Below are 17,907 nucleotides of genomic sequence, written 5' to 3'. Positions count from 1 at the left end.
TGAAGAGTTTGCGAAACGCATTAACACCCATCCCATATATCAGAAGGCCGGGTATATTAGCCAATATTAGCTATTTATCGATATCTGAGATTAAAAACGGGCTGATAAATGGAAACTTTTAAGAAGTAGAGATGGGAGGATCGCCCTTCAACCATGATATGAGTGTTGATGCTGCATCGTTTGTCTACAAGAAGCCAGTTAGGAACTTGGAGTGGCACAAACACAGCAATCAGCTGACCCAAGCAGAGTTGGGACTCGCGACATTAAAACCAGATATTTTTAAACTGTACTGCAATATTATGCTTATAACGACCCACACCCACACTAACAAACTATAGGGCAAATGGTCTTTGGTCGGTTAAATTCAGTTTGTTAAGTGTTAGTTGTGTGCGTTTCCTGTTTGCCATGATGGTACAGCTTAGTTTGTGACAAACTTGACTTTACTTCTGACACAGACCTAGTTTTGCCAGAGCCACAGTCAGTCATTTAGGTGTACGTAGCCACTGCGATGTGTCGATTATGAAGCCTTTAACTTTGAGTTTTTACTCTTGCCATCTTAGAACCTTTTCCGACCGAAATATTTTGTTTAGTGTGACTTTAAACAAGTGATTGAGCCCGTAAAGCATTAGGAAAGTGATTAATGAGGTCTTTCCCCCTCTGACTTTAAGAACTGGAAGTCCTGTGGCAGCCCCCTGGTGGCAAGAAAAAGAATGCAGCTTTAAGCTACTTCTGCACTGGCCGCACTGACATCTTTGATATACAGGGTGTGGATTAAAAATACAAGTGAACTGAGGAAAGTCTTAATCATTAATATTTGTTGTGGTATAAAAAGTGGTGCAATCATTTATTAATGCATCACGCAAGTTAAACAAATAAAAAAAAAATAGACAAAGACAAATCATTATACAACTCTAAATTATTCTATTAAAAAAAACCCTAGAAGCAATTTGTAATGTCCATAATACAGAAAAACAAGCTTGTTTGGAAATTAAATGATAAATATGACTGTTAAAAAAAAGAGTCCACATATTGTGTGTGTTTACTACGTCGCCCGCAAAGGCAGCCTCTTGACTTTGCTATAAAAATGGTGCTGAACTTACCTTTTCAGAGTATTGCACAATAAAATGACATTTTTCCCGCCGATGTGCGTTATTCATCACCGAGGTGATTTCTGGCTGTAAAACTGGTGCTCTGACTCCGTTCATGTCGTGTTGCCAAATGATTCATAAACTGTGCTGAGCCTGCAATTTGCTGAAATGTGAACATTTTTCCTGCTGAAATGTTCAACATCATAGCTTCGTTCTGAATTATAGCATTCCTGAAGGTGGCAATCATGTTGTGACATTAGTCATCCTAATTTGACCACAAAAAAAGAGAAAAAAGTGGGGGGAAAAGGAGAAAGGACAGAATGACGACACAAGTCTCTTACAAACATGAAGAAAAATTGCATTGTAGTTCCTGCAAACTTCTTTACAAATACACTTGCACTTTAAGCAAATAAAACACACATTTTTCTGCTTGTTTCATAAAAAGTAAACTCTCCCCGACTGCAACAAAAAAAATCTATATCTTTGGAGTAAAACTGCATTTCAATCAGTACCAAAGCTGCAGCAGGTGTAGATGATCTTTGTTTCTTTATTGAGTTATTTGAAAAGACTCAACGGAGAGATGAAAGATAAAGTGAAAAGAAGTGTTTCTCCCAGTGAGGGCCCCTGAGGCTCAGCACTCGGATCCCTCACCGCTACACAGGACTCGTCATGCTTGTCATGTCAATGTTCCTGAAGGTCGCTTCATCTAAAAGGCTGGGAGGGACTGAGGTGAAGAAATATTCACATGTGGAGCCCTCGCTGTAAGCTAGAGCCTTTCTCGTACAGTCATTATTTTGATCTTTTAAATAAACATTTGATTAGATGAGAGTGCGAGAACATGTTCCAAACATTACCGAATGAAGGCCGCTTCATCTAAACGCACAGTGGTCACTTCGGCAGCAAAAGCTGCAACTGTTGTCTCAGGTTGCCTTAACTGTAACTGTGACATTTTTAATTCACAGTTAGATTTCTTCATGTTGTCTGTAACTCTCCTTCAGGGCCATAGATACCAGAGTGGCAGAGACACCCTCTGGTGTGTCTATGGATGCTTCAATAAGTTTGTGTTTGGGAGAGAATGACAAAGAAAGAAGATGATTTTTATTATAGTGAAGTATTTTTAGAACAGAAGTTTTTTGGGACTGACCGGTTCTTCCACAGATACGGTGGCTGTGAGAGATCAAACAGCAAACTGAAAAACGCAGCAAAAAGCACAACAAACACAACAAAATGTGTGTTTTCTATTCCTGTTGTATTTCATTCAAAGTTTCTTGTTTCTAAGCATTTTTCTATTTCCTTTCTTAAGTGGCAGAGCATTTGACCTCTCAGGGCCACCGTACATCGAAACAATTTGCACACAATCAGACTATATGCACACATTGCAAATAATACATTAAAAAAATGTACCCTACAGAGCTCTATGGCTCAGAACAGAAGCAACAAATACCAATTAGCACATTTATTCAGTCAAGAAAACATCAAAACATTAAAGGTACAGTTACACTAAAGGGTGTTCAGTGTGGTCAACTTTAAATTGACCACACTGAACACCCTTTAGTGTTTTGTGTTTTCCTTCTGTGTGATAATTCCATTTAGATATGCTCATCATCTCTCTTTGGAATAATTCACATGGATCTAACACTGAAGGAAATGTGTTCTCACATTGTTGCAGTTCCTGCTGGTCACCAACAGAGGCTGGTAAAGGTCACGGGTGGCTGAATGCCCTTCAGAGCACATACTGATACTGTTGAGCATATTAAGGTAATGTGATATTTACAGTCTGTTGTGTGTCCTGTGCTGGTTCCAGTCTCTCTTCATCTTTCCTTCAATTGTTTCCAAATTAATTGCTTTCCTGCCCCCTGAATACCCTTCTCTCTAGTCTGCCTCTCTGGCCTGTCTCTCTTTTCTTTTTCTTCTCAACCCCCCTACCCCGCCTTCTTCCCCATACGCATTTCCTCTGGCCCCGAGTCAGGCAGGGCAGCTGCAAAAGGCCTCACCAATGCAGGCTGATGAGAAGTGACAGCTCTCTGTATCACTCCCTGGCACTGACAACTGACAGATGGATACCACTCACACACACTGCAGGGGAAAAGAAAGAGAAAGACAGAGAGAGGGAGAGAGAACACAGAGGTCGAAGAAGAGGAAAGCACCAAGAAGGATGATTCTCCAACATTATTCTCTTTTCATGGAGCTGCTGTGTGATTGAGTGCTGGGTAGAATAACAAGCTTGTGCCATGCCAACCTGAAGCTCTTTTCCCCTTCCGGGCACAAACATAAACACGTCCACATGCATTCTCACACATGCAGTGAAATCATTAGAATAAAACTAAATAGACAATTTACTTCTACTGTACTTAAAAAAAAAAATACATTGATTTACGATTTGAAAATCATGAGAATGCTACTAAATGGAGGCGTTCCTGCGGTGCAGTCCTGCTATTTTATATTTATTCTGTTTGCTTCAGTTAAAAGAAAGAAGAAAAAAAAAGAAACCCTTTGTTTTCTCGATCGCTCGCATACCAGATGTTTAACATGTTGCTTGATTGACGCCAACACATTGTGAATGTGAATATATACAGTTTCCCTTCCTGACACACTGAGGGAACTGTATGCATCCATCACAGCGTCGTACGTATCTGATGCCACAAACAAAAACAAGTTGCATGATGAGATGTTGACCTGTTTGACACAAAACCCAGACAGAATTTTTATCCTCTGCATTGATGTTTCTTCAATTACAAACAAGAGTACAGAAAGAAAAGTGTTAGAAATTTGTGTGAATTATTATGTGCCAGAATGTAAGACACTGTAAATGAGCAGAATCAGCTTCTGTGCATACTGCATGGATAATGTCCTTTACATATTTAAATACAAGGAATTTAATATTTTATGTGTTATGTGTAGTATCAGTGAAAAATGTGTTGAGTATTCCATAGTTTTCATATCATTTTTACACTAAATGTTTCCACACTATACCAAGGGTTATTTTTTATGTATACTATAAGACTGTGAAGACAAAATGAGCTTCAGCAGCTTTAGAGGTAGAGTGAGGAGCTCATTCAGGAGAGGCTTAAAGAAGAGCTGCTACTCCTCCCAACAGAAAGGAGCTAGCTGAGGGGGATTCAGCTTTCCCAGCATGTCCAACTGGGAGGAGGCCCCGGGATAAATCCCGGACACTCAGGAGAGATTACAGCTCTTGGCTCGCTTGGGAACACCCTCGGTGTGCTTAGATTGCTGCCCCCTCGACCCAGACTGGGATAAGCATCAGAGGACGGGTGGATGGATGCTCATCTGTGACTATTTGCTGACCTTCTCTGCCTTACTTTTTACAAATCTCTTTTAAATTTTTCACTGTGGGTTTAAAGACGGAGAGTAGACTGTACATAAAAGATGGAGAAAGCCTCTGGGTCTGAAAGGGCCTGTTTTAACTACTTTCTGACCTGATTGTCGCTCGATAACTCGCAAAATTAAAAAGGAAATTGATCAACAGTTGAATTTTAAAAAAATGTTAGTGAATTTCCTTCCCTTAAAAAAGGATTTTTAGTGATTTTAAGGGCAGTTGTACATCTGCCCTACAATGTAGCTTGCCATCACCAGTGTGTGAATATGTGTGTGAATGGGTGAATGACTGAATGTAGTGTGAAGCGCTTTGGGGTCCTCAGGGACTAGAAAAGCGCTATACAAATGCAGGCCATTTACCATTTACGTGTCTGATTAGCGGCTGAATAGTTTTAAAAGAAGTCATACAGTCAAGTATAAACAGGATATCTGCTGTAAATAATGCTGCATGTGTTCAGTATGAAAATGTGAAAGTGGTATGTCCACTGCTGGGACGTAAACAAACAATCCTTTTCACAGTTTTCATGAAAAAAAGGCAGCGTGCTAGCAAAAGTTGCAAAACAAATCTATTTTCACCTCAGCTGTTGGGCTTGGTCCTATTCACAGGAGAATCAATAGCCAGGAAGTCGCCATGCTCGTGACTGACTCCACTGTGCAGAAAAGTAGAGAGTGAGAAAAGGATATGTTGCAGGAAAGGAAATCCCAGGGGAATTAAGCTAAGTAGGCACGCATCAAAATGGACAATGAAACTAGAAAATAACAACATGTAGAGAGCTGCTCGGCTGTATTTCCCGTGTCTGCTCTCGGCGACACGGTTTACCTTAAAAATCCAGCACGTTTCCTCAAACACCAGAGAGGCCTCCTCTCAGACGTGTCACTGCCGTAAATCACCTTCTTCTCTAAAATCAAATTTTACACTTGACTATAAGAGCCACATGGAGAGATTTGGCGAAGTTGGGATTCAGCGTGCCCAGATTTGATTTTAAGTTGGCACATACTAAGCATCCGCTCTGAGTCTGATTGAACTAATAAGCTTGTGCCTGAAACCTTAAGTGACACTCTAAAATAGCAACAGTGTCAAAGTCTCAAACGGGCGACGCCACACCAAGGCGATGATGACACGAGCATTGTGTATAGGAGGTGAAGAGTATGGTAATGTTGTCAGTGCACCCCGAGGCTTCAGAGCCATCACGGAGCAAAACAAGAACCTCAGCGATACGCTGTCTCGTTACTGGCTGGCACATATTCTGTCAGTCTTCCTAACGCCAGACTGCTGCTCTGATTACTTCCTCTCCACTTCCTACATCTCTTGCAGGCTGTTTGACCTTTTGTAATTACGTAAAATGATATTTATTTTGCTTCTTCTGGAGGGTAAAATCTCCCGTACACGAAAGCTTGTGATCATGATAGCTTGAGTCTCATGTGATCACCGTAACTGCAGTCTCCCATGAGCATGATTGCTAGTCTGTTGATAGCTGAAGGCAGCTTGTTTTCTTGGAAAGAGCGAGGCCTGATGAGTTTGATTCTCAGCCAGTAGAAGGACTTAAGAGCCAGGGGACTCTTTGGCTGTCTGGAAACCCCAAAAACATTCAAACAATATGCAGTCAGATTACTGCTTGAGCTTTTTTGCTCTTGTGTCGATGACAGAATTGTGCTCTTTCAGAGAATATTTTTTACATCCTGCCTGCCACATTGTAAAGTGGAGAGCGCCACAAATAACAACCAAAAAAAACTTTAAAAGCAAAGCACGATGTACAAGAACTGGAATAATAACGTGAACACATGGATGCTCTGTAGCCAACAGCAGCTTGTGAGACACTGTATTGTGTCAGAATAATGCATCAATCCAGAAACTTTGAAACCACAGTTTTTCTTCTCTTTTAATTATTTGACAATACAGCAGGAGGTTGTGTTGTCACAGCATTAAAACCACCGACAGGAGAAGCGGATAATGCCGATCGTCTTCAAGAATTCAGTTCTTGCAGGGAACCCTTTGGGTCTTGGCTTTCATGCGGACGTTCCTTTGACATGTTGCACACTAAGGCGCATCCCCTATGGCCTTGGATGCCCACGTCTCCGTGCCAGACACTACAAGCAACCCAAGAGGTCCTGTGTTCATGCAGCAATAGAGGCAGAGCTGTTCTGGCTGCGCGGAGGCATCAATACGATATTAAGCAGCTAGCTTTTAAACACTCGTGTGTCACGCTTTTCTGGTTAAACGTTATTTAGTGGCAGCATCAAAATAATCCCAATCAGAATAAAAAGAAATCAACCCCTCCAGTAGATATCACAAGACCAAATGCAACTGCTGCCAGAAAGATTCTTTTTTTTCAGAATAGAGGTGGAGCTATGTTAAATTGTGTTAAAGCTGCAACCACATCTGTATTTGCCTTCCAACTTGTAGCTACTCATGGGATATTTTCTCTTTTTCAGACATTCTCAGTAAACCCTAGAGGAGATGGTTGTGTGAGAAAATCTCAGTAAATCAGCAGCTCACCATGACCCTGTCTAAGAGTTGAAATTAGCCAATCAGATTGATCGGCTAATTAGATATTTGCTTAAGAAGCAGTTGAACAGATGTACCTAAGAAAGTGGCCAGTGGCCGTAGTCGCCCAGTGCTGCCTAATAAAAATGGCCACGTCCTTGCAAGAGTTATTGCATCAAGCCTGTAAGTTTTTCAAGAAGATTATGCATGCATAGAAACAAAGGAATCGAAATAAAGGTGTACAAGATTGCGCGGCGAGTCTGCTTTTTGATTTATGTACACTCGGTGAGTCAGAAAATAATAATAATGCAGACACTACTTTATTTTTCTCCATTAAGAAAAAATAATACAAGTATCCGCAGCAAAAACATTAAAATCTTGACATTTTTAGTCTCTCCCATACATTCACGCATACGTGTGAGAACAATGAAAAAAAAAATCTGCCATTAACTTAATCACAAAAGGTCACGTTGTTGAATGGGAAACAGATTAAATTAGCATAGTGTTAGATGTGGAAAATGATTTCCGGCAAATAAAACTGCAGCACAATTATAATATGTTAATTACTTATTTCATTAAGGAAGTTGATTGCAGTGCACAGAAGAAATCATGCGGGCAGAGACACCTGGAAAGGGGTGATGAAGCTTGAAACCAGCCTCTCTCGCTGCCTTGTCCCTCCACTCTGACTCCTCTCGTTTCCTGCCGCCATCCTTGTCATCAGCTCTCATCTATCCTCGCTTTGGCTTTTTACGCACGCATTAATTGCCTGAATGTGCCACACAAAAATGCTTCAAAGGGCACAGGACTTCTCATTTGTTCATCAAAGGGAAGATGATGAGTAGTGTGAGATCATATGACCTACCCACAATGCTCCTCAAGGGAAGCGGGCGGCAGATGCAGTGTGTGAGCCAGTGAAAACACGGGGAAAAAGGAAAGCAAGGGAAACATTTAGCAATCAGCCTTATAATAACAAGGAATTGTTTGTAGTAGCAGAGAATATGATCTGTGGCTTTGTGAGTATTGTCTAAACTTAAAATGGGAAAATCAGAGCTGTAATTGAAGCCTTACGGAATTTTTGTGTTGTAAAAACTGTTTAATCTTGTAATCTAATTAGGGATTTATTACTGCTGTAACAACCTTTGTGCGAATTTAACGGGCGGCTGTCAGTGTTTGTTTTAAAAATACAGATAACAATATAAATTGTACTTGAAAGGGGATTGTTGATGCCTACATAACATGTTGGAATAAATGAGGATTTCCGTTTTTGAGAGCAGTTCTCTATGATTGTTTCCTGGTATAGCTCAGCATAAGCACAGTAAAGTAAAGTTGGTGCATACTGAAGACTAGCCATAACAAAGCACTAGATGAAACATCAAGCCCCGGCATGTATTTTCTTTCTTTAATACCCCAAATTTGGTAAACAAACCTACAAATGTAAGGCTAGCAAAAAAAACAACAACCCTTTTCTAAAGAAATTCAACTGAAATTCCAACAAATTTGATTAAAATCAAACAGTTGAGTTAGTTTAGTTTTGCCACAACACCACAGTGGATTTGAAATCGAACAGTTGTGATGCTCACAGGCTCAAAAATAATATACATTTACATCACAGACAGAGAAGCAGTTTCATGGCCAGGTAATATTTCATGATTAATGAAGAAAGCAAAATATCTCAAGCTTACTCAAAGTGTTGAACTGGTATTTTATAGCTTTAATTTAACTGTAATTTTAAATATGAAACCCAAAGGCATGTGAAATTGAGGGAGAACATCGGGGTGGCAGAACTTTAAGAATGGCCCAATCAACAATCTGACTGAAAGACCACAGAAGACGACTTAAGTACCGGACAGAATTATTTCTCTGGTAACAAAAAAAACTTAACAGCACCTAACCCAAGTCAAGAACACTTTCAAGGAGGTAGGTGTGTCATTGACAATGTCAAGGTGTATAATCAAGAACAGATTGGACAGATGAAACCAAGGTGAACGTGTGGCCAAATGAAATGAAAGAAAAAAGTATGGAGAAGGACAAACAGCTCATGATCTAAAGCAGAGTGCATTAACATAGTGGAGGTAAGGTAATGGCCAGTCTTCCTGTTAAAAGGGAGTTTTTCCTTCCCACCGCTGCCAAAGCTCATAGGGGGTCATATGATTGCTGGTTTTTCTCTGTATGTATTATTGTAGGGTCTACCTTAAAATATCAAGCACCTTGAGGCAAATGCTGTTGGGATTTGGCGCTGTACGAATAAAAGTGAATTGAATTGAAGTATGGCATGGGCATGTATGACTGTCAGTGGAACAAAGCCACGACTGTTTATCAGTGTTATGATGATTAAAGTGGGACGATCAATTATGAAGTGTACAGGGCTATACTCTCTTTTCAGACAGAAATCGGCTAAATCAGATCAGATGGCACTTCAGTGCAAATGGATAATGACCCAAAGCATGCAAAAGTTTCTCAAAGCAAAGAAATGGGACTTAATGGCCAAGTCAGTCACGTGATCTCACCTCAGTACCTCAGCTTTTCAGTTAATGATGATAAAACTGAAAGCAGAGAAACCCACAAACAAGCAACAACTGAAGGTGGCGGCAGTAAAGGCTAGCAGAGCCTCTCACGGGAGGAAACGCAGCATCTGGTGATGTCTCTGGGTTCCAGACTTCAGGCAGTCACTGACTGCAAACAGTTTTTACTGAAGAATTAAAAACAGTCCTGATCATTAGAATTATGATGGCTTGTCCACTAATTGAGCCTCGTAAAAAGGAATGTGTATAAAAATGACTGTAAGATTTTGTTAAAACCCTTGAAACTGAAAACTAAGCTGAAAGTCTGCACTTGGATCGCATGTTGATTGTTTGATTGAAAATCTACTGTAATGGTGTATAAAACAAACAAACAAAAAAGAAAAAAAAGTACAAAGTTGTGTAATTGTCCAACAAACTATGGACCCTACTGTACATCTATTAGTACCTGTAGTACTACTATAAATAATCGGCAACAATTGTGTGTTTCTAACAAATATGGTCTGGTCCTTGGACATTGCCCCACTATAATTACCATACATACAAATGAAGGGAAATCATTATTGATAATTGTAATTGATATAGTACACATCAGAAAGTCAGACACATTAGTATGCAGAAGATGACTAAAAGCTTGATGAGCTCTAAATAAGCAGCAGATGACCATAAGTACTTATAAAACTGAAGACAGCTGCAGCAGCAGTCTGAAGGATAAAACAGCTTGTCTGTTAGTTATTATGAATAATAAACAAACTGACTCATGACCTGTGTTTTGAGAATACTTTGCGAACTTCCCAGGAAACAAATACTAATGGAACATGATCACATACAGTTGTCTGCAATATTCATGTTCACATCCCCAAAGCTAGTATGCACTAAAAAGCCACATAAAATAAAGAAAAAGTTCCAAACAGCAGGGACAGATAGCTGTGTGCGCCACAAGAACATAATACAAACGCAAATATTACACACAGCGCGCAGACATCAAAGACAAACACATCCCATGTGCAGATCTTAAAGAGTGTACCGTACCTTTGTCACCAGCCCCAAAGCTTTATGTTACTGCAAACAAGCGCTATGTGACCTAGGCCTAGACATGACGTCACCAAGCAACAAACACGTACCTTGATGAGGAGAAGCAGTGCAGTAAATCCTGCAAGGTGATCTGACAAGATGAGATATCCCAATTTGCAGTAAAACTCTACATCCGGCATGAAGTGCTCACTGAGGCCATTGGGTGATTTCATAAATAGAAACCCAGAATAAACCTTAAGGGATGTCATCCTGTTTGGTGGTAGATTTGTTTAAGAGTGCTACATTTCACATTCAGCACACACAGCAGTTTAGAAAGTGCACAAGGCAAAGGAGTGGGCGGAGCTTTGACATGGCAGCCAAAGGTGCGTTCAATATATGTTACAGCCTGGAGAAATTGTCAGGTGATCAATCTAGTTGTCTACCTAACTGCACCGTAGCATTGATATGCTAATTTTAGCATATGCTAATGCTAATAAATTCTTGTTGATGCTTCAATGTGAGCAGAAATGTTCAAATGTGGTCGGGTGTAAAGTGACAACGAATTCTCAACTGCATCTTTGTTCTTGTTTGAATCTTTATCACCAACATTTCAGCTTGAATGTGACGTGAGTGAGCAGCACAGGGTTGATTATGCGATGGCCACCAGTGTTGGTCAAGTTACTTCAAGGAAGTTATTAGTTACTAATTACTGATTACTACTCCAAGAAAATAATCCCGTTACTTTACTGATTACTTCTTTTCAAAAGTAATTAGTTACTTTATTACTTAGTTTCTTTTAAAAAAACATGGTACACAACCTGAATACGTAATAAAGTAACAGACCTTTCAGCCAATTCTATTTTTCTGCATAATCCATCATATAAAACTGAATCAAATGGAAAAGTCTCTTATTAAAACTTGTTTTATTAGTTTGAATCTTTTAACTTTATTCACATTGCATCAAGCAAAAATTAAATTATATGCAACTGTCTTTAACTTGAAGAAATTTGTTTAACATTTAAACCTATTTTCTGCATATTCCAACACATAAAATAAAATAATGTTTTGTGTTTACACTCACTTTAACAAATAGATGCAAGTAAAACACAGCAGAAAATAAATAAAATCAAAGATTCAGCAGCACTAAGTCCTGTCGATCTTAAGTCTATTTTCACCTATTTAGCAGGAGTGGGGCCGGTGGAGGTTCGCTCGGTGCCGCAGCGGTCATGTCAGTGGGGGGATCCGGGGGTTTCTCTGTGAATTTCACATTCCTTTGGCAGCGTGCTCGTTGCTTGCTCAGATTTGAAGCGTAATTTTTCACTGTAGAAAGAAGTTTTCTTCCCACGCAGAGTGTACAGCGGACGCTAATGTTTTTGTCACTTTTACAGAATCAAACTCAAAGTAACGTCAGCACTTCCAAGCTTTAAACGCTGTATAGTTGTACTCTCTCCCGCACTCCATATTATCCATTGTTGATCTGCACACGTCTGTTGCTGCCACGGACATGCATGCGCTTAAGTCATTGTCATGAGACACTCTCACAAACAAAATCACAGTTTAGTAATGCAGCATGCTTACGGAAAAGCAATTGGTTGCCATGACTACTTGCAGTTGGCCTATGGCAGCAAAAAATTCACTGCAATCACTGGAAAACCACAGATTTTTACTGCTTGCAAGTACGTTGCTGTGCAATTTTTACAACAGTTTGACTGAACCTTTAAAAAAATACATTAAAAAGGTATAAAGATATTTTTCAGTTTTAAGGTTTTTTAAAAAAAAAAAAAAAAGTGAAATATCTGAAAACCACACAATGCAATTTTAAAAAGCAGTATCTGTGGTTGTGTTACAAATCCACGCCGCATTGCTTGAAGTTTTAGATACCAAACTAACAGTAATGCAACTCTACAGCAGTCATGAGGTATAGGAAGCAGGGTGTAGAGTTTCATGGCTCCATCTGCCGTGTAGCCTGTAGCTGCTTATGATGTTTGGTCTTGGTTCTATACTTAATGCTGGGTGGACACATCCGCTGCTTCCACATAGCCCCTGGTCTATAAATCATTCTACAAAGCGCTTAAATTTTGCTAAATTGGATACATTTCTGGCATAATTTATTATCTAATCAGTGGCTAGAAAAGTTTAAGCTGATCTCAAAGCCCTTTGCTTGATTGAGAGACTGACACATCTTGTGTGAGTTACAGAAAGACTGGGAGAGGATGGCGACGCTAAAAGACACTTGCCTCTGACAAGTGGCAAATGGAGAGGATTAACATAAGCCAATGAGCTACAGAATGAATATATGTTCAAACCTCATTTGAAGTGGCATCTGTGACATTGGCATGCCAATTTAGAGAGAATTCAATCTTCTGGCATCAACTCTCCAAAAGTGTGATTGGACTTGTGAAGAGCCCAATTTGTTTCTAAATATGTGCAGTCAGGCCTCTTTGTGATTACGATACCATATCTGTATCTATTCTTGAGCTTCAGCTGTATTCTCAACTCCATCAGCACTCAAATTAGCCTTTCTTATCAAGTATTTGAGGGAAGATTAGAACATAATACAGTCTATCATTTTGAGAGGCAGGGTTAATGTTTGCCGGGATATTTGAGAGGTTATCAGCTGTCAGTACAAATTGCTAGAAAGTTGATGAAGTCTGTGTTTCATTTGTGACCAGCAGCTAATCCAATGTACCAGACTTGTATTCTGGGATGAATTATTTTTGATGAGGCTGCCATTCCTTTTTTTTGTCAATTTCATGCATGTTTATACAGTCCATAATGTAACTGTCACTGCGCAAGTTTTTCCGACTTGTCCTGAAGGGTTCTGCTTGAGAGTTTTCTTCCAAACGTTTACAGCACGTTATCCTCATCATTGATGCTAAACACCATCGTAATTTTGTTACACGTTTGATTTGGTAATCTCCTTTTTCTTGCCAGGAGTTTGTTTAAATAAATTTATATTTACAATTTATTAGGTACACCTCTTTACAGTAACTGCACGTTTAATGCAAATTTCTGATCGGTTGATCGTTTAATAGCAACTCATTTAAGTATGTAGATTTAACCAAACTATGATGAAATATAGCATCATCCTTCCCATTAATGGTCAAAATGAATGGGGAAGAAAGGTGATTTAAGTGGCTGCGGTTTCTGGATGGTGCCAATATTTCAGAAGCTGATGATGTTCTGGAATTTTCCTGCCCTCTTGAGGTTTTTCCAAAACTGACAAACAGAAAATATCCAGTGAGCGGCAAAGGGCCTTGTTGATCTCAGAGGTCATGGGTGAATGGTCAGACTGCTTCATGCTCAAAGGAGTAACAGTAACTCTAATAACCATGACTTTGAAACAGATGGTCTCCAGCAGCAGAAGACCACACCAGGACCACACCGCTGCCATCGGCTAAGAACAGGAAGCTGAGGCTAAAATTCACAAAGTTGGACAAGAGAAGACTTGATTCATTTTACCGGGTCTGATCTGATTACAATGGTAGTCAGAATTTGCTGTGGAGAACATGAATATATGGATCCATCCTGCCTTATATCAATACTTCTGGTTGCTGCTGGGGGTGGAATAGTGTGGCCATATTCACTTGGCACAAATTTCCACCTTTGGGATGTGGTGAAACGGAAGATTCAAATCATGAATGTGTAGCCGACAAATCTGCAGCAACGGTGTGATGCTATCGTGCCAATATGCACCAAAATCTCAGAGGAATTCACAGGGTTCAACTGAGTAAGCAATAAAACAACTGCCTCCACTGGCATAGAGGTAACAAAATGTGTTTCCCATTATTTCTAACTATAGTCTTTATGTGATCTGCATAAATAGAATTTAACCACATACTTGGGTTTTACAAGATGTTCAAGACTATTGGAAGCTCTTGGACGGTTTCTGCTTATGCCTTAGAAATCATATGCACATTTTTAGTCACCTTTACCAGTTTTTACCCAGTATTTCAAAAAGCAAAATGACAGTCTTTTATGAGACAGATCTTCAGCATCCCCTAATTTTAAGCAAGAAAGAAAATAAGTCTACTTCCCAGAAGGTCAGACTGCTCCTTCAACAAATATGGCTTCACACTGGTTCTTAAAGGCACCTCTCAAAAAAGAATAATATCAGCTAAACAAAAAACAGAAAACATAATAAGCAATATTTCTTTAGAACTATAATTAAAAATCTGTGTGGTGCTATTAAGGTTTATTGCATTATAATGTGAGGTGTTTCTATTATTTAGCCTTCTCTCATTAATACATAAATGGTGCTCAATATGCTCAAAAGAAGAAAAACCTCACAGGCGATATCGTCTATTCGAAAGCATTTTCTAATTAGGGGAATGAGTTAAAATCGTATAAATCACATCATTTCAAATTCTCTAACCGACCATCTGCTGTTTGCCTGAACCTTCTCCTGTTTCAAAGCACCAGTTTTACGACTCAGATATTTTAGGAAGCCGCTGAAGATCCTGCGCGTGCCTCACGGTTTGATTATTGTGATGAATGATTATCATCTGTCTTGTTCTCACAGGGCAGCAGAGTATAGGAATGACCAGTTTCTTAGACTATTATCTTTCATCTGTTTGTGCAAATGGCCCTTTAATGCTTCAGAGACGTGTCTGAATAAAATTAGAATAACTGGATGTGAAAGAGGAGGTTCACTCTGGTGAGGCCTGCTGCTTAAAACAAATTGCGTGTGTGTGTGCGTGACTGTAGACGGGACTCATGTGTGTGTGTGTTATGTGTGCAGGGGAGCTTGTGTATGCCCTGTCGCATGATAAATGTTCTCTCTCTTATAATCTATGTGCTTCAAAATATGATGTATGTGAGGATGAACTTTGAATTATAACCTAAAGAGTGACTCATTAATCTTCTGACTTTGGTGGGGAGTGGACCAGAGGAATCCATTTTGCGTGTTTATGTTTTATGAATAATGCAATATTGCAGCTGGCCAGTTGGATCTAGGCAATGACGTTCAGACACATAGAAGTCGACGTGGAGGCAAACAGCTCTGTTTGCTGGAATGAAAAGGAGGTGAGTGCACGTTAGCATTCAGGAGGAAGGTCAACAGATCCTGTTGGGGTTTTACTCTGTGTGATACATGATCCACGTCTCCTGGAGATATAGTTACAACCAGCCTGCCCATTCCATCCGCGTCTACTTCCATCTAATTTGTTTTGTTACGTTTTTAATCTTTTTCTAGTTTATTTCCCCACTTTTTTGTTCTTTTGGTGGTTTTCATATATGAAGACACTGTTGAACTTGAAGTAAACAGCTTGCAATTCTCAGAATCTTCCTCCAAAGAGACTCCACCATACCAGCACTGCAGGAAAACGACTAAAGAGTTTGATGAGAATAAGTGAGGATTGTGGATCAGAAGTACCTGGCTGAGAGCCTTAACGTTAACATTCCCAGGATGGGCATGTCCAGTAAGTTTTAAATCAGTTAAAATTATGGGATTTATAAACGTCGGGGAATTTCAGCTTATAACTGGCTTTAGGTGTTAAATTAGATCCAAAAGGTTTGTCTACAAGCCACATCACATCTTTTAAGGCAGACTTTAGCATTTTCATCATATTTTTCTTAAATGTACATACATGCATAAACATAATAATAATGAATACTAAACTTTAAACGAGAAATCAAGATGAAAGGAACAAAGAATCAGTCAATGAGAAAAACAGTTAATGTGCTAGTTGAGAAAAAAATCATGACTCAAGAGTCGTCGCATGCTTTTAAATGCTGCTGCTGTCCTTTAGATCATGTAGGTTTTTCCAGTGTAACTCAAGTTTTGCTATGTCACTTTTTTCCATCATACCATCTTCCTGGCCTGCAGGAGTTCAAGTCAAGTAGAGTGAAAGCTTTAAGCTAACAGCTAAAATTCACACTTACAGTTTTTGAGGTAATCTGAACAAAAGGCTTCCAGTATTTCACCAGTTTTCGAGCAGCACCTTTACCTTTAAAGATTCAGTTTTACTGCAGTGAAAAGGTTGCTGTTAGCTACTTGTATTGTAACAGCTTTATTTATCTGTAATTTCGTGGATTTAAGTAAAAAAAACAAAAACATTACGTGATCTGAAGATTGAAAGGATCAAGACTGAAGCATAGAGCTGTAAACATTTCCTTCCTTCATTTTTTTCCCTTCCCACAGCTACTGGTTTGTCATTTAGCTTGACGTGCACGATGGCTGATCTCCACCTTTGTCAATAATCTGTTCTTCACTTATCACCAGAAACTCAGACTTATTCACACAACGAGACAGGAAAAGGAACCTGTGGAAAAAACAATAACAGTTTAAGAAATGTATTAAATCTGATTAAGATCAGTTGAAATTTGCAACCTAGATATTTTTAAGTCAATCAAAATAATTATTTAATATGTCAGATTTGAGAAAATAGTGAAAAATGGGGGAGATTATATTAAAGGATGCTCAGTTTACTGATATTTGACAAGTCCTGAGAACTCAGAGGTTGTCAGTGTCGCATATTTTATAATTTTTGATTTAAAATGTTAAATAATGATTAGTACAGCCACGGCACTTTGGCACAGGCGATAACTGCGATTTTGCAGATTTTTTTTTCAGTGAGCACTTCCAGCCTAACTGTACAATGAAATAGTACTCTGCTGAGATCATTTTTAACAGAAATACGCCTTGTTAGAATTTCCACAGCCATTTATGCATCTTCTGGGTCAATTATTGTTTTCCATAGGGATGCAGGATTGTCCGTGCTGCTATTCCAGATAGTCATTTAGGTCCCGAGTCCCTCGTGGTGTTCTCAACCGCAGTGACAAAATCCTTTTCACAAGGAAATGTAAAAACCCAACAACTTATCAGGTGAACCCAGACACAATGTAAGAGGTGATTTAGTCTGAGCAGGCTACATGTCACCAGGGCTTTCTTTGTTTCCCTGAGGTCTGATTTGAACTTAAATTGCTTCTGTGAAGACCTGGCTTGGCTTCTCATTATGTTGCCCCTCCTACTGCTCTAACATTAGGGAGCCCCATGTGCTGCGGTGTACTGTGTTCTCAAATGGTAATGCCCTCATTCTTTACCGCCATTACTACTGTATAACCATCTGTCAAACTGCTGTGGAGGGTTTTTAAAGTCTTATTTTCCAAGTAACAAACACACAAGAAAGAAGAGAGAAACTCAGTTCTTTATAACTGAAAGCATGTTATTGCATATGTTAGAAACATTTTACACAATTAAAAATAAGAATAAGCTAAATGTAATGTAGGTCATTTTCCCCACCCTATAATAAAGACCTATCCACAGACACGGTCGAACGCTGCCTCTTAGGATAAAAAAAAAATATTTAGATTTTTAATAATTAAATATTACAGTTTAAATGTCAAATATTAAAATATGATGCCTAAATTAATATTATATTTAAAAATATTAAAACCTTTAACTTAATATATAACATTTTGATAAATATGCTTATACCATTTACAGTTTCTTCCCATGAATTTG

The sequence above is a fragment of the Haplochromis burtoni genome, unplaced genomic scaffold (genome assembly GCF_018398535.1).
Source record: "Haplochromis burtoni strain Fernald_Lab_line unplaced genomic scaffold, NCSU_Asbu1 Contig_25, whole genome shotgun sequence".
NCBI lineage: Eukaryota > Metazoa > Chordata > Actinopteri > Cichliformes > Cichlidae > Haplochromis > Haplochromis burtoni.
Note: the sequence above shows the minus strand (reverse complement) of the source record.